At 41.7% G+C, this 24,292-nt stretch overlaps 1 protein-coding gene, 1 long non-coding RNA gene and 1 other non-coding gene across 3 annotated transcripts in view; 1 reads left to right on the top strand and 2 right to left on the bottom strand.

Annotated features, from left to right (window-relative positions):
* The window catches only part of LOC117128145, a 734,122-nt gene that overhangs the window by 705,674 nt on the left and 4,156 nt on the right, over positions 1 to 24,292 (bottom strand). The gene's annotated exons all lie outside the window — the stretch shown is intronic.
* LOC117128147 lies at positions 1,716 to 24,074 on the top strand. Its single transcript, XR_004451343.1, has 2 exons — positions 1,716 to 2,072; positions 23,915 to 24,074. It is a non-coding gene; the product is annotated as an uncharacterized LOC117128147 (long non-coding RNA).
* On the bottom strand, positions 12,622 to 12,728 carry LOC117128817. Its single transcript, XR_004452208.1, has one exon. It is a non-coding gene; the product is annotated as a small nucleolar RNA R71 (small nucleolar RNA).

Below are 24,292 nucleotides of genomic sequence, written 5' to 3'. Positions count from 1 at the left end.
ATTATTTCCGACTGTGGGCTATACGATAATTTATCATATCATATAACCGGTTTTACGAAGGTTGTAAATCAGTAATATGTGTACATATGTCAAAGTAGAGTTGTTTCTGCCGGTTTTACGAGAAACGTTTCTGCTGTGATTTTGATCTTAGGCGAAAGTTGCTTGGAGTTACTCATGGAGTGTTACCGAAGTTTATTTCAGTACGATCTAGTCGCAGAACGTTTTTCATAGGTTTTTTGAGAGGATTCTCATGACACATTCGTTTCTTGAACGAATTGGTCAACCAGAGGTGGATCTAGCTAACCATCGGGAGGAAAGTGCTCCTTTTAATGTGCACGATGCTACATCTATTCTCGAGTTTTCTTCGTCGCAAATGTTTTCGATGCTTTTCTGTGACTTGCTTGGTTCAACGGAAACTGAAAGAAGTTCGTTGGTGATTTTCTTGTAGGAAGTTTTAAACGAAACTGGCTTTCTGAAGCCGGAAAGGGCTTCAATACTTTGGCTAACCGTCGAGTTTCAGTTTGATATTGGTACAGGTTTTCTGTACGCATGATTGCGACAAGAAATGATGGATAGTCTTTGAGATTTATGTTCATGATCGTCTGGATATGTTGCAAGCGGTTAAACGAATATTAGATTGTCGTTTGCCTATTCTTGACGATTTGCAGAAGTTTTTGAAGTTTGGGAGTATATGTGTATAGTATACGTACTTACTCCCCGCTTTCTTTTTTTTTTTATGAAAAAAAAACGGTTGAACCGATACTTTGAAGGGTTGTGTACGTTTCTTCAAGGTTTGGAATGATTGATAATTTGAGACGATTTATAGACGACGCTTGGACTGTGATTTGGTTGTTTCCACTTTGACGACTAGGAATATGTCGGTTCCGAGAAAATTGCCAGAAACGAATCGGTTTTAAGACGACGTTCATGTCTCTAGTTTTTCTCTCTTTAGGAAGCGAGCTTGATATGCGTGGCGATCGTTTCTCGATTTTCAAAGAGTTTAGATCGGTTTGCAAGATCTGGATAAACAATTATGGAACAATATATCGAGACAGGAAAAATCGCTTAAGACTTAGTTCGCTAGACTATCAGCCTAGGTTTTACGTTCCCTAAAGTTCTATGGCAGCCTCAAAGTAATTTCCTATGAAAATTCCAAGTCTGATTTCAAAAATTTCTATTCGGAAATACCTTAGTTCTCTCGAAGGTGCAGTTTTGTCTCTTCTCAGTTTTGCTTGCTCATTTCCCTTTCCTCTTCTCGTGTATGTTCGCCATTTCTGATATTGGTGTTTTTATCCTTTGAAACTTGACATTTATCTTCCGAACTTGACTGTTATCTTCTCCTTCGATACAACGTCAATTTTTATAAAAAGGTTCACCGTAATCGTATAATTGAGGCCGCTAAAGTGTTAAGTTAACTATTGCCGTTTTATACGATCAGTTTGAATTCATGCGAGGAAAAAAGTCTTTGCGGTTTTTTTTTATATCATAAAGTCTCAATGGTAACTTCAATCGAGGAGAAACAAGAGACGTTTCGATCGAGATTCGAAAGTGAACGCAAAGATGGAGGTAGGGCGAGCAGGAACAAGCCAAGGAGTTTAAGATGAGTTTTACTTGTTTTCGTCGTAAAATCTCAACGGAAACTCCGATTGAGACGAATCAAAAAGCGTTTCGATGAGGATTCAAAGGAGAGTGCAAACGAGGACCCCTTTGAGGCCTGACAGGTCGCTATAGCGAGTGACGATGTCATCTCGGTCGCTATAGCGAGTGGAAGGGAGCCAAGACGAGTCCATCTTGTTTTCGTCGTAAGATCTCAACGGAAACTCCGATTGAGGCGAAAGGAAAAGCGTTTCGATGAGGATTCAAAGGAGAACGCAAAGGAGGACCTCTTTAAGACCTGACAGGTCGCTATAGCGAGTGAGGATGTTATCTCGGTCGCTATTGCGAGTGAAAGGGAGCCAAGACGAGTCCCACTTATTTTCGTCGTAAAATCTCAACGGAAACTCCGATTGAGACGAAACGAAAAGCGTTTTGATGAGGATACAAAGGAGAACGCAAAGGAGGATCCTTTTGAGGTCTGACAGGTCGCTATAGCGAGTGAGGATGTCATCTCGGTCGCTATAGCGAGTGAAAGGGAGCCAAGACGAGTCCCACTTGTTTTCGTCGTAAAATCTCAACGGAAACTCCGATTGAGACGAAACGAAAAGCGTTTTGATGAGGATTCAAAAGAGAACCAAAATGTGGACCTTTCTGAGGCCTTACCGGTCGCTACGTAGCGAGTGAAGGTCTGACAGGTCGCTATGTAGCGAGTAGAAGCAAGTTAAGAAGAGTCCTACTTGTTTTCGTCGTAAAATCTCAACGGAAACTCCGATTGAGACGAAACGAAAAGCGTTTCGATGAGGATTCAAAAGAGAACCCAAAGGAGGATCTTTCTGACGACTTACAGGTCGCTACGTAGCGAGTGGAGAGTTGGCTTGAGCTCGGTTGCTACGTAGCGACCGAGCTGTGTAATCGTTTTGTTGTGTTTCTTTTTTCCGCGATTAACCTAGGGGTTTTTCAGCGGTTTTTAGGAGAACAAGTTTTACCCTTCCGGAATGTTTTCCGAAAACGTGTTTTGGTAAAATCCTTACGCATTGAGATTTCTTTTGTTCGGAAATGAGCAAAACTTACGGGGTTTGATAAGATTTATCGTTTCCCTTTATGTTTAGAAACAGAAATCGCGAGCTCGTTTCATTGCACTTCCTGCAGCGAAAAGTCGCAGCGAGGTTTTCGATTTTCTCAAGAACTGTGGCGTTTGCGGAGTCGTTAACCATAGGAGCAGTCAGTGCTGCGAGTTTGTCTTTCATATATCCAGACATCGTTTTGATCAAGCGTTTTGTGGCCATGAGTATGAGTAATCCGTAACCCCCCCCCCCCCCCTCTCTCTAGCGCCAAACTGTGGGAACCAAAATTCGCACTGTCGATTTCCGTTTAAATTGGAAAACTAAGAAAACCCTAATTTCCCAGAGGTGCCGGATCTCTGCGAGAGCCAACGACAAGTAACCAAATATATGCGGAAATCATGAAAAGATAACAAACGAGTTAAGAGAAAATAGTAGATCTTATTTCGAGTCTGCGTAAGAGCGTTGCGATCATTACAAGAGATCATAAAGCTTTGGCCGCAAAGGCTGTCAGCGAGTTACTTAGTTCTAGCGGCCTAATAGCTCAAACCTAGTTGAGTCGCAGCTCGATAACAAAAGACGAAATAGATACAGAAAATATTTTTGTTTGATTTCGGACTGAACCTTGTTAAAGGCTGCCTACGTACCCCTTTGGAGGATCAAGCCGAAAAGTTCAATTGATAGAGCTGGACAAGAGATCGAACTGCCTGGGTGAGTTCGTCCAGTAATTGAGTGCCAGTCATAGAAACCGAACTTGTCGAGAATAAAGCTTAAAGTTTCTAAGTGCAGAGAATTCAGAGTCTAAAAAGTTCTCTCTCCTTGCCTCTCGCCTAGGACTCCATATATACTCGCTCCAAGGTCGGTTTACACTTTTACTCTTCTGCCCTTAAGCCGTCATAGCATAAAATGGAGATATTCCATTTTTTCCGATCTTCGTAATTATCTTCAAAATTCCGTATTTATCCGCGAAAACTTGACATTTATCTTCCCTTGTGAACCAAGCGTAAACCGTCCTATGGTTTACGGGCTTTTGGTTAAGAAATCGTAAGATGGGCCTCGAGTCGTGTCTTTGGTCCCTTTGGGCAGTATTCTGACTCGAAACGTTTATTGCGACTTCTTTAGATAAAGAACGGACTTTCCGCGGTTTTTACCGCAAAGTTTGATCGATGATTTAGAATGGCGGAAAACATGAACTGAGTTCACAACGGTCTTCGGGAGATAGCATCGAAGGATAGACGAGAATGCATGGACTGGTGTCGTATCGACGTTTCAGAAGAGCTCGGTCGCTACGTAGCGACTGAGCGGGACGGACGCTCGGTCGCTATGTAGCGAACGAGCTTGGCTCGAGCTCGGTCGCTACGTAGCGACCGAGCTAGGCTCGGGCTCGGTCGCTACGTAGCTGTGTGCATGCTTGGTCGCCGCGTATCGATCCTGCTTGGCTTGTCTGCGGTCCGATCGCCATACTCGAGCTTTTCCGCGGCCGATTTGGATACATGTCTGTTGCCTTCGGACAATCGTATTTAGTGGTTCGATTGAGATTTGAACAAGATTTTACCACAAGGCTCTTCGTAAAGATATCTTTACGAGGATTACTTTTTTGTAAAAATGTTCATGCTGATTTTTATGGACTTTCAGACATTGATTTCGTCGTGACCGATTTTGACCCCAACATTGGGCTTCAAGTCCGCTGGATCCAAAATGTCGCATGTCCAATGTCTCGACATCGATTGATGGTACTTGTGTACATCGATCGATATTAATCTTCATTTGTCGAGGCATCTCATGGTTTCGATCGACAGCAGTGGATGTGCATCGATCGATTATTCTTCCTCTCGTCGACCTCTACATGGTCAGCTCGGATGAAATGTCCTTTAAGCTCCAAAATGCTCCAAAGTCATAGCTTTACTTTGAAATGCACCTGAACCTGAAAACATACCTAGAAGAGTAGAAAACAGAGATATATATATAGTAAAACACCTATATACCATGGATGAAAATGGGTCAAATCCAAGGTATATCAACTCTCCCAGACTTACCCTTTTGCTTGTCCTCAAACAAAACATATAGGCAGTCTCTCTGAAAGAGGTTTGAAAATATTAGGGACTCACAGATTTTAAAGCACAGAAATCATTTCCTCAAAAATTTTGCAACCACATCTTAAAAGTTCTAATAAAACTAAATCTAATGGCGATCAAAGCTCCCCGGCAACGGCGCCAAATTTGATACCACTCAAATTACCCTAAGGAGTGTTACTCTCATCAAAAGAGGTTCAGATGTAGTACTTAGGGATCGAATCCAGAAGGAGCTACGGAAGAATTAACTCTAGTGTTTATTAATTCTAAGAGTTGTAAATGTTTAAATGAAATAGCAATAGTAAAAAGCGAAGTAAATAGTAAATGTAACTTGGTTGGAAATGATATTAGACGCAGGGCCACTATTCAGGTGTTGGAGATTATAATATCTATAGATGCATATTTGTTGCATGCATGATATGTTAGAGCTCAACCGCTTAACTCAGTGATCAGCTCTCGCATGTTTCACTGGTTAACAAACTAGATCTCGTGTCTCAACGGTTAGTATGTTGACAACGAAAGAGTTTCAATCGATGGTCCTATAGGGACGTCGACCGATACACCTTTACCTACGTCGACCGATAGTCAGTTGAGGACATCGATCGACGGGTTCTAGCCAGGCCTATGCGCGAGTATGACATGCCCTATTAAGATATTAAATTGGTGGTTAGCCCTCTCTAGCAGTCCTAATATGATAGATAGATGTCAGGATGGGATAACAAGGGTGCTTGAGTATGCAATCCTATGATCATGTTCTAGTTAGCAAGGCTAAAACAAGCAATGAATACAAATCTATCATGAATATCACAACAAGGCAGATCTATAGTTTGGGGCTAATCCCACAAACCTATCTGAACCGTGGATCTAATAATTGAACTACTCAGACATAGCAAAGCAATTCATGACAATGAAGAAATGGAAATTCATATTATAGATGAAAAGAAATGAAAACAAGGAGTTCCAATCACAAGTGATCTTTTCTCCAAAACTCTCTCTCTCTCTCAAAGTAAAACTGTAACAAAAACACTTAGGCAGTATATAATCTACAAGGTTAAAAAAATCGTCAGGGCATTTTCGTAATTTAGCTTGGACTTGGGCTTCAAGTCCGCTGGATCCAAAATGTCCAATGTCTCGACATCGATCGATGGTACTTGTGTACACCGATCGATATTAATTTTCATTTGTCGAGGCATCTCATGGTGTCGACCGAAAGCAATGGATGTGCATCGATCGATTGTTCTTCCTCTCGTCGACCTCTACATGGTCAGCTCAGATGAAATGTCCTTTAAGCTCCAAAATGCTCCAAAGTCATAGCTTTACTCTGAAATGCAACTTAACCTGAAAACATACCTAGAAGAGTAGAAAACAGAGATATATATAGAGTAAAACACCTATATACCATGGATGAAAACGGGTCAAATCCAAGGTATATCAACTCCCCCAGACTTACCCTTTTGCTTGTCCTCAAACAAAACATACAGGCAGTCTCTCTGAAAGAGGTTTGAAAATAATAGGGACTCACAGATTTTAAAGCACAGAAATCATTTCCTCAAAAATTTTGCAACCACATCTAAAAAGTTCTAATAAAACTAAATCTAATGGCGATCAAAGCTCCCCGGCAACGGCGCCAAATTTGATACCACTCAAATTACCCTAAGGAGTGTTACTCTCATCAAAAGAGGTTCAGATGTAGTACTTAGGGATCGAATCCAGAAGGAGCTAGGGAAGAATTAAATCTAGTGTTTATTAATTCTAAGAGTTGTAAATGTTTAAATAAAATAGCAATAGTAAAAAGCGAAGTAAATAGTAAATGTAACTTGTTTGGAAATGATATTAGACGCAGGGCCACTATTCAGGTGTTGGAGATTATAATATCTATAGATGCATATTTGTTGCATGCATGATATGTTAGAGCTCAACCGCTTAACTCAGTGATCAGCTCTCGCATGTTTCACTGGTTAACAAACTAGATCTCGTGTCTCAACGGTTAGTATGTTGACAACGAAAGAGTTTTGATCGATGGTCCTATAGGGACGTCGACCGATACACCTTTAACTACGTCGACCGATAGTCAGTTGAGGACATCGATCGACGGGTTCTAGCCAGGCCTATGGGCGAGTATGACATGCCCTATTAAGATATTAAATTGGTGGTTAGCCCTCTCTAGCAGTCCTAATATGATAGATAGATGTCAGGATGGGATAACAAGGGTGCTTGAGTATGCAATCCTATGATCATGTTCTAGTTAGCAAGGCTAAAACAAGCAATGAATACAAATCTATCATGAATATCACAACAAGGCAGATCTATAGTTTGGGGCTAATCCCACAAACCTATCTGAACCGTGGATCTAATAATTGAACTACTCAGACATAGCAAAGCAATTCATGACAATGAAGAAATGGAAATTCATATTATAGATGAAAAGAAATGAAAACAAGGAGTTCCAATCACAAGTGATCTTTTCTCTAAAACTCTCTCTCTCTCTCAAAGTAAAACTGTAACAAAAACACTTAGGCAGTATATAATCTACAAGGTTAAAAAAATCGTCAGGGCATTTTCGTAATTTAGTTTGGACTTGGGCTTCAAGTCCGCTGGATCCAAAATGTCCAATGTCTCGACATCGATCGATGGTACTTGTGTACACCGATCGATATTAATTTTCATTTGTCGAGGCATCTCATGGTGTCGACCGACAGCACTGGATGTGCATCGATCGATTGTTCTTCCTCTCGTCGACCTCTACATGGTCAGCTCGGATGAAATGTCCTTTAAGCTCCAAAATGCTCCAAAGTCATAGCTTTACTCTGAAATGCACCTTAACCTGAAAACATACCTAGAAGAGTAGAAAACACACATATATATATATATAGTAAAACACCTATATACCATGGATGAAAACGGGTCAAATCCAAGGTATATCAACTCCCCCAGACTTACCCTTTTGCTTGTCCTCAAACAAAACATACATGCAGTCTCTCTGAAAGAGGTTTGAAAATATTAGGGACTCACAGATTTTAAAGCACAGAAATCATTTCCTCAAAAAATTTGCAACCACATCTAAAAAGTTCTAATAAAACTAAATCTAATGGCGATCAAAGCTCCCCGGCAACGGCGCCAAATTTGATACCACTCAAATTACCCTAAGGAGTGTTACTCTCATCAAAAGAGGTTCAGATGTAGTACTTAGGGATCGAATCCAAAAGGAGCTAGGGAAGAATTAATTCTAGTATTTATTAATTCTAAGAGTTGTAAATGTTTAAATAAAATAGCAATAGTAAAAAGCGAAGTAAATAGTAAATGTAACTTGGTTGGAAATGATATTAGACGCAGGGCCACTATTCAGGTGTTGGAGATTATAATATCTATAGATGCATATTTGTTGCATGCATGATATGTTAGAGCTCAACCGCTTAACTCAGTGATCAGCTCTCGCATGTTTCACTGGTTAACAAACTAGATCTCGTGTCTCAACGGTTAGTATGTTGACAACGAAATAGTTTCGATCGATGGTCCTATAGGAACATCGACCGATACACCTTTACCTACGTCGACCGATAGTCAGTTGAGGACATCGATCGACGGGTTCTAGCCAGGCCTATGCGCGAGTATGACATGCCCTATTAAGATATTAAATTGGTGGTTAGCCCTCTCTAGCAGTCCTAATATGATAGATAGATGTCAGGATGGGATAACAAGGGTGCTTGAGTATGCAATCCTATGATCATGTTCTAGTTAGCAAGGCTAAAACAAGCAATGAATATAAATCTATCATGAATATCACAACAAGGCAGATCTATAGTTTGGGGCTTATCCCACAAATCTATCTGAACCGTGGATCTAATAATTGAACTACTCAGACATAGCAAAGCAATTCATGACAATGAAGAAATGGAAATTCATATTATAGATGAAAATAAATGAAAACAAGGAGTTCCAATCACAAGTGATCTTTTCTCCAAAACTCTCTCTTTCTCTCAAAGTAAAACTGTAACAAAAACACTTAGGCAGTATATAATCTACAAGGTTAAAAAAATCGTCAGGGCATTTTCGTAATTTAGCTTGGACTTGGGCTTCAAGTCCGCTGGATCCAAAATGTCCAATGTCTCGACATCGATCGATGGTACTTGTGTACACCGATCGATATTAATTTTCATTTGTCGAGGCATCTCATGGTGTCGACCGACAGCACTGGATGTGCATCGATCTATTGGTCTTCCTCTCGTCGACCACTACATGGTCAGCTCGGATGAAATGTCCTTTAAGCTCCAAAATGCTCCAAAGTCATAGCTTTACTCTGAAATGCACCTTAACCTGAAAACATACCTAGAAGAGTAGAAAACATAGATATATATATAATAAAACACCTAAATACCATGGATAAAAACGGGTCAAATCCAAGCTTCTTTGCAATAGACAAATGTATCAAGCTGACACTAGCTCCAAGATCGCATAGACACCTCTCAAACACCATGGGTCCAAGAGCACAAGGTAAGGTGAAACATCCTGGATCCTCTAGCTTCCTTGGAACATCTAACCTCTGGATAATGGCGCTGCACTCATGAGCAAGAATCATCAAGCTTTCCATCTCTTTCTTCTTTGCAGCCACAACATCTTTTAAGAACTTTCTGTACTGAGGGACCAACATAAAAGCATCAATTATGGGCATTGTGAACTGAACTTCACTCATTTATTTCTCAAAGAGTGCCTTGTACTTCTCCAATAGCTGTCTCTTGAATCTTCCAGGGAATGGTAGCCTTGGCTCCTAGGGAGGAGGAACAAAAGAGGATTCCTTTGTTGGAGTAGCAATTTCACCATGTTTCACTGTCCTCTTCTCTTCTCCAACCTTTCCTTTACCCTTAGCTTCAACAATCTTTTCCTGAATATCTTCATCAACCTTCTCATCTACAATCACCACTTCATCATCAATGTTGATGGTCACCTACCCACCTTGTTTCTCACCATCCTTGGTGAGAACTCTTGGAGGAAACTCTTTACCACTCCTTAGGGTGATTGCCTTCATTGTTTCCTTGGGGTTTTGCTCTGGCTTTCCAGGTAATGACCCTTTGATGTGATCATGGAAAGCACCAAGGAATGGAAGTATAAACCTGAACCTGAAGAGATTGTAGCTGAGTATGCAACATTGAAGAATGCTTGGAAGCAAGAAGAATACATTAGTCTTGCTCAAAGCTTGATCATCCAAGACACCTTAACCATCATTCAAACTACTCCACCTTCAAGCTGATCATCATCTAGGCAAGTAGCTTGTGTGTGTTCTTTTCCTAACCTTTCGTTTTGTCCCACTTAGTTTTCCAAAGGAAGGTTTTTAACGAGGCCACAAGTCTACTTCTCTTATCTCCTAGATGATTGATCTTGGTCTGTCCACATGAAGACCTTATGTTATATTTTATGCTATGCTTTTATATTATTTAGTTTTCGAAAACTCTTGATCTTGTTCTCTTCTTTCCATAAGAGTTGCTTGATCAGTGGTGTTAGGTCTTAGACTTTCAAGTTCAGACCATAATGATCCAAACTTTCCCATGTGTTTGGTGAGCTCTCCTCCATCTTGCTTCATGGAGTTAATGACTCTCTTCAGCTCAAACACACGGCTGATGATGGAGACGTTTCCAAACGTCTTTGAGAGGGTCTCCCACAAGTGTTTGAGAGTCTCACAGTAGCTGTAAGCTTCAAGAAGAGGAACATCAAGAGATCCTTGCAGCCCAGAGAGCACCATCAAGTCTTCTTGTACCCACTTCTTGGATTCAGCTTTGGTGAGAGTCTATTCCTCTTCACCTTCTTCAGTTTCTTTGGCCACTGGCTTCGGTCCATCATCAGTGATGTGGCTCCACAGCCCTAGCCTTCAAATGGCAGTCTTCACCAATCTAGACCACAAGAGGTAGTTTGAACCACCCTTCAACGCAACCGGGACAATAACTAGCTTGCTGAAGTTGTTTCCTTCCATCTTCTCTTGCTTGAACCAGAAATGACCAGAAATCTTCAAACTTGCAACTCAGCTGAAGAACACACAGTACTAGACTTCAAGAACATACAAACTCAAAGCACAGCACCACAGGACTCAACTTTATCACACAGCTTCACGGAACCCTCAAGAACACAAGAGCAAGAACACAAGGACACAAGAGCTAGAGAAAGAAAGAAATGGAACGAGGTTTCTCAATACCAAAGCCAACCTGGCTCTGATACCATATGATTTTAGAGAATAGAGTAGGTATTGAGAGATTAAAGGTAGATTAGAGAAGGTTAATGGGAGATTTGTAGAGAGATTAGGTAGTAATTATGTTTAAGAGTATTTAAGAAGAATCATGAACAAGAAAGAGAGACTAGAGAGATAATCTCATACTTCTTATTATTAAACTGATCAGAGTTTACAATATATATGAGGAGGCAACACTAGGATGAGGGTTTCATAAAGTGATGCTATTACAAGAAATAAGGTTTGCTTTAATTCAAACTATCCAATGAGCTTCTTCCTTGTGCATAAAGCTCCTTTTGCTTTATCCAGCTCCTCTCCAGCCTGTCACACACGCCTCCTCTTCCCTTACAACGGACTGATGCCTTAGCTAAGGGAATATGGCTTCTCTTCTTCTTCCAAAGTTACCCAGGTAACTAGTATAACTAGTATACAAGTATTACTAGGGTAACTTTGGTTTACCCTTTGTAAACTACTCGGGTAACTAGTATTACTACGGCTTCTTCATCATACTCAACTCCTCATGTATTTCTCTTCCTATATATTGATCTCATCTCAACAGCCAGAACCAACTCTCCTAAGCTTTATCATTCTTACCAAAGAGATTTGTTGTTAAAGGTGTTAAGATGGCTATTGGACTTGATATTAATGATTGCTTAGATAATATTCAACCAAAGTGACTAGGCCTAAGGTTGATAGATCAATTGAAAGCTGCCACCTTTAGATTGAAACTTGATCGCCCAAGGTCAATTCTCTTAGCCCATGAGTTCTTCCATCTCATTAAAAGAGAAAGCTTTGTTCTTTATTGTATTTTAGTAGTATTCTAGCTCAAAATCATCTCACCAATTGATAGCATTTAGATTAAGCATGGTCTTACATTTCCTTTGCTTTAGAATCACTTAGAACTGGTTTAATATCCTTTATACTATAACATTTGATTAAGAGCCTTGAAAACTCTTAACATCAAATTGGCGCCGTTGCCAAATTCTAAGTTGATTGTGACATTGGGATTTAGTCACTTTCTTGAGACTAAGTCATTTTTCTTTTATTGTGTTATTGATTCTCCTTCTTCTCCCTTTGCTTTTCAGGTGTATGATCACAAGATGCAGAGGTGCATCCAACTTGGTTCCCACTGTTGAAGAGATTGCTACACTTGAGCGGGAGATAGGAAGACATAGAAGAGCAGTAGAGCACCAGGCTCACTTGCAAAGGTTGGATTTTGATATGGAGAATCTGCCTCAAGATGGTGATGCCCTAGGGGGCAATGGTCCAAGAGCTGATCATCTTAGACCACATCTCCAGCCACAACATCAACCGCGCCAAGCTCGTGCCATTGGAGCCTATGATCAACCTCACATTAATGGTCATAGGTTGGGAATCAGAGCACCAGCAGTGGAGAACAACAACTTCGAGATCAAGTCAGGGCGGCTCAACACCATAGAGAAAACAAGTATCATGGCCTTGCTGCTGAAGACCCTTTTGATAACTTGTACAAGTTTTATAAATATTGTGGCTTGTCCAAGACAAATGGTGGTTCTGAAGATGTTTTCAAGTTAAAGTTGTTCCCTTTCTCTTTGGGAGACAAAGCACACTATTGGGAGAAGACTCTCCCAAGTGAGTGACATGGGAAGAGTGTAAGAGAGCTTTCCTACACAAGTTCTTCTCTACATCAAGGACAACTAATATCAGGAATGAAATCTCTGGGTTTCAACAGAAGAATCTTGAGAGCTTAAGTGAAGCATGAGAGAAATTCAAGGGCTATTGGTCTCAATGCCCTCATCATGCTTTCAACAAGGAGAGTTTGCTTAGCACATTCTATAGAGGAGGTCTACCACAGTGCAGAAACAGGCTTGATACTGCCAGCAATGGTTTTTTCTTGGGAATAACTGAGGAAGAGGCAGAGGAACTGGTAGAGAACATGGCCAAGAGTGACTGAGTCTACAGTGAGGAGCATGATAGGGTCAACATAAGTGATGATCAATAGACAAATAAAGAGATCAAGTCCTTGCAAGAGAAGATGGATTTGCTTCTTTCCAACCAAGCTAAACAGGAGCAGGTGAACTTTGTGGGTGGTCCTAGTCAAGAGGTTCCTCTTAAATTCAATGAGGTTGATGGTTTGGAAGGCCAAGAAGAGCTATGCTTCATCAACAACAATGGTACACGGTACAGGAAGGAACCTAAGTTTCAGTATAACAGCTACCAGCAAATGTCTTACTCTAACAACCAGCAAGGAGGATACCAGCCCAAGCAAAACACTCAGCAAAGGAGCTATCATCCTAGGCAAAACATCCCTCCTGGTTTCAGCAATCACGGCAATCAGTCTACTCAAGCTCAAGGCAGTTCTTCACAAGCTCCAGCTTCACATACAAGTGTGGATGTAATGTTCAAGAAACTCTTGGATTTTCAGGCAAGGAATGAGAAAACAATGGGCTATGAGTTCAAGAACATTCACTCCAAGATTGATGGAAGCTACAATGAGCTCAACAACAAGATCAGAGATTTGGAGAACCAGTTTGCTTCTATGAACTCTTAGCCAAGTCGCCAACAAGGGTAATGAGATCCTAGGATGATGCTCTGGAACAGATGGGATAATCCTTGCTGAAACGAATCAAAAGACTCAAGTTTCTCAAGGTATGTGGCTCGAATGGTGACACACCGAACTAGAGCGCTTAGTCTGTGGATATTACACACCAGAAGTTGGATATTACACACCAACACTCAATCAACTGGACAAACAAGAAGAAAAGAGAAAACAAAGGTTTTTGATAAAAAGATGGATACTGATACAAGGGGGCCACGACCACAATATAAAGGAGAAGCCTTGTACATGCACAAGGTCTCGTGTTTGGGTTGTTGATGACATTGGATCCTTGCTACAAGGATGTCATCAAACACATCTTGAGATCGCCTAACCTACCATCCATGGAGGAAGTATGCGCGCAACTTCAGAAGGAGGGGGGATCTCTTGGCCTGTTTGGAGGCAAGGGTGAGCTTACTATGGCTCATCAAGCTGAAGGAATGCAAGCAAACAAGGCTGCATACAGAGGCTCATGAAGGAAGTATAAAAAGTATGAGGGAAGCTGTGAGTATTGCAAGAGGACCGGTCACAAGAAGAGTGAGTGTTGGATCCTACATCCCCACCTCAGGCCACGCGGGGTCAACAGGGATAGGGAAGCAAAGGCTCATCTTTTTGCTGAAGCGCTAAGGTGGGTGAAAGTGAAAGTAGAGCCTTGACGTCTCATCAACTGATTGGAAAGGGTATGGATCAGGAGGTGTTCAAGAGAGCTGACCTTGAAGCCTTCTTCAAAGCTCTTAAGGAGTCTGGTAACACCCTCGGAAACACCCTTGGATACTCATATGCTGCTCATACATTGCCTAGTAATACTGATAAATTACTAGATATTTTTAAAAGCTCTTACACTACTGCTAGTAATCCTAGTAATACTGATAAGTTACTAGACATTTTTAAAAGCGCCTACACTACTGCTAGTGAGCCTAGTATAACTAGTAAACTGTTAGGATTACTAGGAAACCTGATAAAACAAAATGAACCATCAAGGACTGAGATTACTAGAAACATGCATAAACCTTTGATTATTGATTCTGGTGCATCTCATCATATGATTAGTGATAATAACCTGATTAGAGACATAGAACCGGCTCATTGACATGTTATGATTGCTAATGGTGATAGAATTCCTATTAGAGGAATTGGGAAACTAAAACTGTTTGATAAGGATTCAAAAGCATTTTTTTATGCCTGAGTTTACTTCTAATCTTTTATCTGTCAAAAAATGCACCACTGATTTTCAATGCAAGGTTATCTTTAGTCCTGATGATGTTAAGTTTCAGGATATTAATAGCAGTAAGTTGATTGGGCAAGGAGCAACCAAAGGAGACCTTTATATGCTTGAAGATCTTAGTCCCATCTCAAGTTCTTGTTTCTCTTTTAGTTATGTTTCTTCCTTAATTAAAGATGCATTGTGGCATGCTAGACTTGGACATCCACCTGTTAGGGCTTTAAGCATTATGTTACCAGGTGTCATGTTTAAAAATAATGATTGTGAGGCATAGATTTAGGCAAACATTGTAGGACAGTGTTTCAAAGATCATCCACTATTTATGAGAATTGCTTTGATTTGATTCCCTCTGATGTTTGGACTGCGCCTTATTTATCTAGGGATGATTATAAGTATTATGCCACATTCATTGATGAAAAATCCAAATACACCTGGTTAACACTCATCAAAACAAAAGATAGGGTTCTTGATGCATTTAAAAATTTTCAAAGCTATGTTACTAACCATTATCATGCCAAGATTAAGATTTTCAGGTCAGATAATGGTGGGGAATACATAGGCCACACATTCAAAGATCACCTAGCTCAACATGGGATTCTACATCAGACTAGCTGTCCTTACACTCCACAACAGAATGGAGTTGCTGAAAGGAAGAACATACACCTCATGGAAGTGGCTCGTTCAATGATGTTCCACAAGAGTGTCCCTAAGAGATTTTGGAGTGATGCTGTGATGACTGCTTGGTATCTAATCAACAGGATACCAACCAGAATCCTAGAGGATCAGTCTCCATTTGAGGTACTCAACAAGAGTCGACCAGTTCTAGTTCACTTGAGGACATTTGGGTGTGTGTGCTATGTACTGGTGCCAGGAGAGATGAGAAACAAACTTGAAGCAAAGAGCACCAAGGCTATGCTTATTGGCTATTCCACATCTCAAAGTGGATACAAGTGCTTTGATCCCACTGCTAGAAGAGTCTTGGTGTCTAGGGATGTGAAGTTCATGGAAGATAAAGGGTATTATGAAGAGAAGAATTGGGAGGAGATTGAAGGGCTTTCTCAACCATCAGATAGAGCTGCTAGTTTGAGAAACATACTAGAAGAACTCGGTATTGGCGTGTCCCAGGATCAGAGCAGGCGTGAAGAGCCTACTCAAGTGGCCGCTGAAGAAACAACCCACTTTGAACATGAGGGGGGAAGTGAATCTGAAGCTGAAGGGTTAAAAGATCAATGCTCAGAAGAAGCTGGAGGTCTAGAAGATCAAGGCTCAGATTCTCCAGTCCAAAGTGGAGATGAATCAGGAAGAGAAGTTCAGAATGAAGGTCAGGAAGCTGGAGAAGAAATCCAGATACAAAAGGAAGTTGTTGAGGAACAAGTAGAAGTTCCTTTGAGAAGAAGCACATGGGTAAGGAGGGATGCTTCTGAGTGGGCAAACACAAGAAATTTGGTAAACACGAGAGTGTTATACAATGCCCAGGCTGTGGAACATCCTTCCCAAGCGGTGTGCTCCTTTGCTGAGTTTCCAGAAGAGCACTACTCCTTCATAGTAAGCTTAGATGAAAGCTATGTGCCAAGAACTTATGAAGAAGCAATGCTGATTCAAGAGTGGAGGGATTCAGTCAATGATGAGGCTGATGCCATGATTAGAAATGATACATGGTATGAGAGTGAGTTGCCTAAGGGGAAGAGAGCTGTGTCATGCAAGTGGATCTTCACCATCAAGTATTTACCTAATGGGAAGATCGATAGGCATAAGACAAGGCTGGTACCAAGAGGTTTCACACAAACCTATGGAGAGGATTACATTGATACTTTTGCACCTGTTGCAAAGCTTCATAGCATTAGGATTGTACTATCAGTTGCAACCAACCTTGAGTGGGATCTTTGGCAAATGGATGTGAAGAATGCTTTCCTCTAAGGAGAGCTAGAAGATGAAGTCCATATGCTACCACCTCCGGGTCTTGAAGGAATGGTGAAGCCAGTTAACGTTCTTAGACCGCAGAAAGCCATCTATGGATTGAAACAATCACCTAGAGCATGGTACAATAAGCTAAGCACAACACTGAATGGTAGAGGCTTCAGGAAGTCCGAGCTTGATCACACTCTCTTTACTCTCAATACTCCATCAGGTATCATTGTTTTGCTTGTGTATGTGGATGGCATCATCATAACATGCAGTGATAAGGAAGGAATCCGAGCCACCAAAGAGTTTCTGAAATCAGTATTTGATATAAAGGATTTGGGAGAGATGAAGTACTTTCTTGGGATTGAGCTGTGCAAATCCAAGGAAGGGATGTTTATCTCTCAAAGGAAGTATGCATTGGATCTCTTGAAGGATGCTGGTGCGTATGGAGGAAGAACAGCCAAGATCCCATGGAGGATGGGTACAAGGTTTCACGTGAGGGGGAGATTGAAGACAACAAGTTGTTCCATGATCCAAAGCTTTATAGAAAGCTTGTGGGGATGCTGATATACTTGACCATCACTAGGCCAGACATTTGTTTTGCTGTGAATCACGTGAGCCAACATATGCAAGCTCCAAAAGAGCATCATTGGCGCATGGTGGAGAGGGTTCTCATGTACCTGAATGGAACTCAAGGGCTTGGAATATGGATGGGCTGCAATAAAAGCACGGAAGTTGTGGGTTATTGTGATGCTGATTGGGCTGGTGATAAAGCAGACAGAAGGTCTACAACAGGCTACTGCACTTTCATTGGAGGAAACATGGTTACTTGGAAGAGTAAGAAGCAGAAAGTTGTATCATGCTCTAGTGCTGAAGCTGAATATAGAGCTATGCTAAAGCTTACCAACGAGTTGGTATGGATCAAATGGATTCTTAGGCACTTGGAGATTGAGCAAGCAACACCAATGATTATGCATTGTGACAATCAGGCGGCTATTCACATTCCTACAAACTCAGTGTTTCATGAGAGGACAAAGCACATTGAAGTAAATTGCCACAAGGTGAGTCAGACGATAGTCTTGGGAGTGATCTTGCCATGTTATACAAGAAGTGAAGATCAGTTGGCAGATGTGTTCACCAAGGCAGCAAGACAAAAGACTATGAAGTCCATTCACATTAGATTAGGACTCATAGATCTTGGGAAGAGAAGGAACTGATCCCCTAAGTCATGAGGTCTTTACTCTTTTTCCCTCATCAAGGTTTTGTCCCAATGGGTTTTCCTTGGTGAGGTTTTTAATGAGGAAGATCTCATGGCTATCCAAGCTTAGACTTTCACAAAGCTAAGCTTGAGGGGGAGTGTTGAGATGAGATCAATATATAGGAAGAGAAAGACATGAGGAGTTGAGTACGATGAAGAGGTCGTAGTAATACTAGTTACTCGAGTAGCTTACAAAGGGTAAACCAAAGTTACCCTAGTAATACTAGTATACTAGTTATACTAGTTACCCGGGTAACTTTGGAAGAAGAAGAGAAGCCCTATTCCCTTAGCTAAGGTATCAGTCCGTTGTAAGGGAAGAGGAGGCGCGTGTGACAGGCTTGAGAAGAGCTGGATAAAGCAAAAGGAGCTTTATGCACAAGGAAGAAGCTCATTGGATGGTTTGAATTAAAGCAAACCTTATCTCTTGTAATAGTGCACTTTTATGAAATCCTCATCCTAGTGTTGCCTCATATATATTGTAATCTCTGATCAGATTAATAATAAGAAGTATGGGATTATCTCTCTAGACTCTCTCCCTTGTTCATGATGATTCTTAAATACTCTTAAACATGATTACTATCTAATCTCTCTACAAATCTCCCATTAACCTTCTCTAATCTACCTTTAATCTCTCAATACCTACTATATTCTCTAAAATCATACAGGCATGTCATCAAATACCTTTCGGTATAAAATGCCTAGAGCTCAACTTTAGAGAGACCAACTCTAAAATAGCATTAAAAGCACTCTACTAGCAAGGAACAAGATAGATCTATATTAAGAAAACCTTAGATCTAGCTTAATCACCCTTAGTCTGCCTAACCCATGAATCCAAAAGTGAATTACTCACTAATTACCATGATTACTATTAAACCCATGAAGGATTTTAGCTTAATCATGTGAAGAAAGCAAAATAAGAACTTAAAATCAGATGAAAACACAAGAACAAGATGATGATTTGATTTAAGATGAGAACTTTCACCACAAAGACTGCTTTTAAGTTACAAAAAGTACTAGGCATGGAAGCCCTTAAAATAACAAGGAAAATGACCAAAAAACCCTTAAAATATGATGGAACTCGACCAGGACAAGCTGATACCCGGGAAGAGAGAGGCTCGACCAACCCGGGTGGCTAGGCCGGGTATGTAGATCGTGCGGGTGCGTCAGGCCGGGTGATCGAGGCCGGGTATGTAAATTGTGTGGGTCCTTCAGGCCGCGTGCTTCAGGCCGGGTACATAAATCGTCTCTCCCTTGTTCAGAACCCGTGCGGGTGCCTCAGGCCCTGTGTGCCATGCCGGGTACGTCAAGCGTCTCTCCCTTGTTCAGAACCCGTGCGGGTTCTTCAGGCCGCGTGTGCCAGGCTGGGTACGTCTCTCGATTCTCCCTTGTTCAGAACCCTTGCGGGTGCTTCAGGCCGCGTGTGCCAACCCGGGTGGGGACTCAGCCAGCTTCACTTTTACTTTGTTTTTCCTTGGCCACACTTCATTCTCCACTTCTTTTGGGTTTTAAAGCTCCCAAACACCTCAAATCACACCATAGGATGCTCCAACACCTGATAGGGACAAATGAATGCAAAATGGATCCTAAAGATGTCTAAGTCCTAATTTATATGATCAAAGTGCATAAAATGGGATGCTAAAGCAATGAAAATATGCAAGATATCAAATTCACAGGGAGCTAAGGAACCTAAGGATTTCTAATATGATTTGTTAAGTAAGATTGTTTTTAGAGTTTTAAATGTAAATTGCAGTTTTATATTGAACAAGTGTTTGTTCAATAGCAGGTTTGGGGTTTTGGTGCTTAGAAAGAAAATAGTTAGACTTAGGGTTTTTATTCAGGGAAATTGGGATTATAATCCTACAGATGCCTAATTAGTTGCATGCATGATAATGTAAAACTCAACTACTTTGATCAACTAGTCAATCAGCTTTCGCATGTATTGACTTGTCAATTAACTAGATCTATGATTTCAACTCTCGTTATATTGATCAATAGAAAGAGTCGATATCGCACATCAATACCCTTGTCTTGAAGTTTCCTTCGCTTGCAGTATCCAGCATCACATGATATCGCACATCAATACCCTTGCAGAACCTTTTCAAAAACTGAGTCTCCGTAAAACCATGATGTGGACAGTCCCTTTGGTATCTCCTAAACCTTTCCCCAGAGCTTTTGAAAGCTCCTGTAGGTTCCTGAAAGAATGTCCAAATTTTATCTCTCATCTCTTCAGCCCTTGCATCATCTAAGAATTCAGTCATAAACGCAGTCCTGACATCAGTCCATGTAGTGAGAGATCCTGGTGGTAGGCTTCTCAGCCAATTTTTAGCATTCCCAGAGAGAGAATATTTGAACAGCTTACAGATGATGTAATCTTTGGTTGCTTCATATTTTTGGATGCCAGACACAAAGTCTTCGAGTGTCTCAATATGATCCGAGGGATTTTCATCAAGAAGACCACAATAAGGGTGCTGACCCACATGAGAGAAGTGTGTGTGGTGTATCTGAAATCCCTGGATTTCTAGAGGTCGAATCGCAGACCTGTTGGTGTAGAACTGACTAGGCCTGGTCAAATCCGCTAACGATCTCTGAAGAAGAACTTTAGCATCCTCGGTGGCAGCAGATGGCTCAAGGATTGCTGTCCCTTGTCCATCTATCCTCTGACCTGCTGCATTACACAGATGACCTCCAGGGTCATGCAGGTCTCCATTCTCATCCCTCTATAGCACAAGTGTCGCAACCATGTCTGCTCGCGGATTGGTATCAATCGATGTTCGAGTTAAACTGTCGATCGACGTAGTTGCGGTGGTGTCGATGGACGTATTAGAGGTGTTTTTGATCAATGATGCGCGGTTCTCTTTGCGGATCGAGCGTTCCAAACGTGATGGGTCTGAAAAGAAAAGTATTTCCTCCTTGCTGCTTCTGGTACTTATAGGCATTTACCTGAAAGACAAGAAATTTTTTTATGTAAGTAACTATGACAGTAAATAAAACCCAGACTAAACCTATTATTCAAGTCTAATGGCGATCAAAGTTCTCTGGCAACGGTGCCAAATTTGATATCACTCAAATTACCCTAAGGAGTGATTTTACTCTCTCAAATAAGAGGTTCAATTGTAGTACTTAAGGATCAAATCAACAGAGAGCTAGGGCACACAATAGACTAGAAATCATGATTAAGCTAGGCAGACAGTTTATAATGCAGTAAATAAATGAAAGCAAGGTGAACAAAGTATTTGTTCGATTGGTTGATTGAAGTTGTAAACAGTTAGGAGAAATAGCCAGACCTAGGGATTTATCAATCAAGAAATTCAAAACTACAATTCAAGGATTCTAATGGTTTATAGATTAAATTCTAGAACCCGATTTTAATAAGTAAGTAATCCAGCTTTCGCATGTAATTGCTAATCAGATGTCTAAGTCCAGTCTCCGCTGTCACTTGTTGACTTGGAGCAAGTGTCGATCGATGCTATGGCCTGAGCGTCGATCGATACTTTCTCAGACAAGCATGAACGACCATTAATGACCATTAACGACCATTATGGATATATGTCAAAAAGAAGTGAACAGGACTGTGGGAACCAAAATTCGTACTGTTGATTTCCGTCTAAATTAGGAAATTAGGAAAACCCTAATTTCCCAGAGGTCACGGCGATCTGTTAATACCACACGCTAAGCAATCAGAACACGAAATAAAAGACGAGAAAAGTAAGAAATCGAAAAGAGAGCAAAGTAGATCTTATTCCGAATTCGCGTTTGAGCGTTACAACAAGGTAAGAGCCTGGGCTACGAGAACTGTCGGTGAGATTCCTAGTTCTTAAACCCTAAGACGACAATAACCTAATTGAGTCGCAGCTCGAATAACAAAAACGGAAATATGCCTAAATCACTCTAATTGCTAAGTTTGCTCTGAAAAAGTCTCTCTCCATGGCTCTCGCCTAGGACTCCTTATATACTCGCTCCTAGGTCGGTTTACGCTTTTTCTCTTCTGCCCTTAAGCCGTCATAGCATAAAAATGGAGATATTCCATTTTTTCCGATCTTCGTAATTATCTTCAAAATTTCGTATTTATCCGCGGAAAATTGACATTTATCTTTCCTTGCGAACCAAGCGTAAACCGTCATCCAGCTTGGCTCGAGCTCGATCGCTACGTAGCGACCGAGCGGGACGGACGCTCGGTCCCTACGTAGCGACCGACCGAGACGGATAGCGACCGAGCGGGACGGAACCTCGGTCGCTACGTAGCGACCGAGCTTGGCTCGCTACGTAGGGACCGGACAGCGTGCATGTGCGGTAGTTGCATAATGACCGAGCTTGGTTTGTCCGTGTTCCGATCGTCATACTCGAACCTATCCGTAGCTGGTTTGGGCATGTTTCCGATGACTAGTGTTCCGATCGTCATACTCGAACCTATCCGTAGCTGGTTTGGGCATGTTTCCGATGACTATGTTTGATCTAAATAGAATTTGAATGAAGCTTTATCTTGGGAACATACGTTGTGATGTTTTCTTGACCGAGCACGATTTGTTGCGGAAAGACATACTTGTATTTTGTGGAGGTTTGGACGTTAACATCGTTGTAACCGTTTTCGACCCCAACAGTTAGCCCCCCAGCCCGTTGATTTCATGGATTTCTAGTGACATTCTAACGCATCGTATGGCGAGTTCGGACGAGATTGGTGTATTTGGGCGAAGTTCGTGTCCAAAAATCCGCAAGTAAATAGAAATTTCTCATGCCGATAAGAAGGGAGGTAACTTCTTCATAACCTTTTCACTTACTTATTCTCATAGAGAGTTCACTTGAAAATTTTCTTTTTTCTCTCTATCCTTTTCTTCTTGATTCTCAAAAGGAAAATACGAAATGTCGAGTAAGAAAAGGAGTTCGAAGAAAGGGCCCTCGTCCGGAAACGTTCCTGAAGAGCTCCTTGTGCCGAAGAGAGAGTTCGTGCCTCATTCGGTAGCCCGGCCAAGAATGAGGCATGGTGGGTTGCGTGTTATGGTTCGATCACACCTCCCAATGAAAAGGCATTCCCGGTCATGACCCATCGTTTAGCCGAGGAAGGGGCTCCAAGCAGGATTACTAACGAGTTTCTCGGGATCAATGCGGTCGTTCTTCCAAATTCCGGATACGGTGGAATTCCGGGTTCCTCGTCAAGGAGAGCGCGCTAGTAATCCCTCGGAGGGTTACTTTACTTGTTACAAAGCGTTCGTAGTGTGCTGTCGCTTGTGGTTCCCAATTCCCAAAATTATCGTCCATGTGTGGAATCGTTTCGAGGTGGCGATAAGCCAACTGAATCCCCTTGCCATTCAGCACCTCATTGGAGTCCTGATCCTGAGCTACGAGCATGGTCTCTCCCTTACCGTCGACCACTTTGAAGCACTTTTGAGGTTACAAATCGTCAAGGATACGGACAAGTATAGGCTGGTCCCTTGGAGCTTCATGTCGGTGGTTAAAAGGTTTAATTCCAACTTCAACTCGTGGAAGAAGTTTTTCTTCTTTGTTCGTATAGACGCTGCATCTGTCGAAGAGAGTTGTATCCCATTGTTCCGGAGGTTGCCGAACGATCGTCCCTTCATCAATCCTGTTGCTCCGTTCCCTAAGGATATTATCGCAGTGAGGGATCTTCTCAGGAACGGTCCGTTTTTCTGGACTTCCTTTACGCCGAAGAGAGTTCGAAAGGCGTTGAGGTTTGTGCATCCATGTCCTGCTTTGGTCACGGAAACTGTGGGAACCGAAATTTGCACTATCGATTTCCGTTTAAATAAGGAAACTAGGAAAACCCTAATTTCCCAGAGATCCCGAATCTCTGCGAGAGCCAATGTAGCGAGCTGGGGGTCTGAAAGGTCGCAATGTAGCGAGCTGGGGGTCTGACAGGTCGCTACGTAGCGAGTGGAAGCAAGCCAGGAAGAGTCCTACTTGTTTTCGTCGTAAAATCTCAACGGAAACTCCGAATGAGACGAAACGAAAAGCGTTTCGATGAGGATTCAAAAGACAACCCAAAGGAGGACTTTTCTGAGGCCTTACAGGTCGCTAGGTAGCGACTGACAATCTGACAAGTCGCTACGTAGCGAGTGGAAGCAAGCCAAGAAGAGTCCTACTTGTTTTCGTCGTAAAATCTCAACGGAAACTCCGATTGAGACGAAACGAAAAGCGTTTCGACGAGGATTCAAAAGACAACCCAAAGGAGGACCTTTATGAGGCCTTACAGGTCGCTACATAGCGACTGACAGTCTGACTGACAGGTCGCTACTTAGCGAGTGGAAGCAAGCCGAGAAGAGTCCTACTTGTTTTTGTCGTAAAATCTCAACGGAAACTCCGATTGAGACGAAACGAAAAGCGTTTTGACGAGGATTCAAAAGAGAACCCAAAGGAGGACCTTTCTGAGGCCTTACAGG

This window comes from Brassica rapa, chromosome A09 (genome assembly GCF_000309985.2).
Source record: "Brassica rapa cultivar Chiifu-401-42 chromosome A09, CAAS_Brap_v3.01, whole genome shotgun sequence".
Classification (NCBI taxonomy): Eukaryota; Viridiplantae; Streptophyta; class Magnoliopsida; order Brassicales; family Brassicaceae; genus Brassica; species Brassica rapa.
The sequence above is the reverse complement of the archived record's forward strand: the minus strand, read 5'-3'. Positions and strand labels throughout refer to the sequence as shown.